We start from the raw sequence: 1,947 nt of genomic DNA, 5'->3' as shown, positions 1-1,947 counted from the left end.
AGTCAACCTATCAACCACAACCCAAATGGAATCATGATGGTGTCGAGAAGGAGGTAAACAAATCACGAAGTCCATATTTATCTCTTCCCACTTTCAGGTGGGAATACTAAACTCTTGCATCATACCACCAGGTCTTTGGTGTTCAAACTTAACCTATTGGCATGTTGCACACTTAGCTACAAATGTTGCTATATCTTTCTTCATGCCACTCCATCAATAGATTTCCCGCAAGTCTCGGTACATCTTGGTGACACCAGGGTGAATAGAATATCATGCCCCGTGCGCTTCAGCCATAATCCTCTGTCTCAGATCATCAACATTCGGGACACATAATCTACCCTGCAATCTCAACACACCATCTCCCCCTTGGGAGAAAACCTCTACTTTTTGGTCCTTGACTGACTCTTTCAATCTGACCAAACTAGCATCTAAGTATTGTTTTTCCTTTACTTCCAAAACCAAGGAGGATTTGGAACTACTCTGAACCCTTATACTACCTTCAGCAGAGTCAACAACCTAACCCCCAATCTAGCCAAATGATGTACATCACGAGCCAGCTCTTTCTTACCTTCTATCACATGCAAAACACTACCCATGGACACTCTACTTAGGGCATCCACCACAACATTGGCCTTGCCCGGATGGTACAGCACACTCATATCATAGTCCTTTAATAATTCTAGCCATCATCTCTGCCTAAGATTCAATTCTCTCTGGGTAAACACATATTGCAGACTCTTATGATCAGTGAAAACATCAACATGGACACCATACAAATAGTGTCTCCAGATTTTCAAAGCAAACACAACAGCAGCCAACTCAAGGTCATGGGTGGGTTAATTTTTCTCATGGGGTTTCAACTGTCTAGAAGCATAAGCTATCACCTTACCCTTCTGCATCAATACACAACCCAACCCAACTCTCGAAGCATCACAGTACACCACAAAACCATCAACACTATCAGGCAAAGTCAAAACAGGGGCTGAAGTGAGTCGAGTCTTCAACTCCTGAAAACTCTTCTCACAAGATTCGGACCATAAGAACTTCACTTTCTTTTGGGTCAACCAATTCATAGGAGACACTATAGAGAAGAAACCCTCAACAAAACGGCGGTAATAGCCAGCTAAACCAAAGAAACTTCGGATATCAGTCAGAGAAATAGGTCTAGGCTAATTTCTAACAGCTTCGGTCTTTTAGGGATCAACTCTAATACCCTCGGAAGAAATGATATGACCCAGAAAAGCAACTGACCTTAGCTAAAACTCACACTTACTTTACTTGGCAAACAACTTATGATCTTTAAGGGTTTGCAAGACAGTTCAGAGATGATCAGAATATTTATCCTCACTACAGAAGTACACCAGTATATCATCGATGAACACTATGACAAACATATCCAGATATAATCTAAACACTCGATTCATGAGGTCCATAAAAGCTGTTGGGGCATTAGTTAACCCGAAAGACATAATAAGAAACTCAAAATGGTCATAACAAGTTTGGAAAGCAGTTTTTAGGATGTCACACTCCCTAACTTTGAGTTGATGATAGCTGGAACGAAGGTCTATCTTTGAGAAATAACTTGCACCTTGCAATTTTTCAAACAAATCATCTATTCTCGGAAGGGGTTACTTATTTTTTATGGTGACTTTATTCAGTTGGCGGTAATCAATGCACATACACAAAGAGTCATCTTTCTACCTCACAAACAACACAGGAGCACCCCAAGGAGAAACACTGGACCTTATAAAACCCTTATCTAGTAGATCTTTTAGTTGCTCTTTCAACTCCTTAAGTTCTACAGGGGTCATACGGTAAGGAAGAATAGAAATGGGTTGAGTATCAGGAATAAAATCAATCCCAAACTCTTATCTCTCTATCAGGAGGTATCCCTGGGAGATCATCCGGAAAGACATCAGAAAACTCATTGACGACGTTAACAGACTG

Source organism: Capsicum annuum, chromosome 12, assembly GCF_002878395.1.
Source record: "Capsicum annuum cultivar UCD-10X-F1 chromosome 12, UCD10Xv1.1, whole genome shotgun sequence".
Classification (NCBI taxonomy): domain Eukaryota; kingdom Viridiplantae; phylum Streptophyta; class Magnoliopsida; order Solanales; family Solanaceae; genus Capsicum; species Capsicum annuum.
The sequence above is the reverse complement of the archived record's forward strand: the minus strand, read 5'-3'. Positions refer to the sequence as shown.